A 212-nucleotide genomic window follows, 5' to 3' on the forward strand; every position below is an offset into this window, starting at 1 on the left:
CTCTAGGGGGTCCTTCTTTTCCACGGCGCCTTCGGGGAGACGCTTGGTTTCGGTTCCCTGGCCAAAGACGCATCCGCCCGCCGAGGGTGCAGCCTTTTCCCCAGACCCAGGCCACCAAGATGGGCTTTTTCTAGCGCCCCTCCCCCAGCCCCTGGGAGGCTCGGGCGCTCTGGCTGCTCGCCCTCCAGCCTCCACTCTGTCTCTCCGCCCGC

Source organism: Myotis brandtii, unplaced genomic scaffold (genome assembly GCF_000412655.1).
Source record: "Myotis brandtii unplaced genomic scaffold, ASM41265v1 scaffold19, whole genome shotgun sequence".
Taxonomy (NCBI): domain Eukaryota; kingdom Metazoa; phylum Chordata; class Mammalia; order Chiroptera; family Vespertilionidae; genus Myotis; species Myotis brandtii.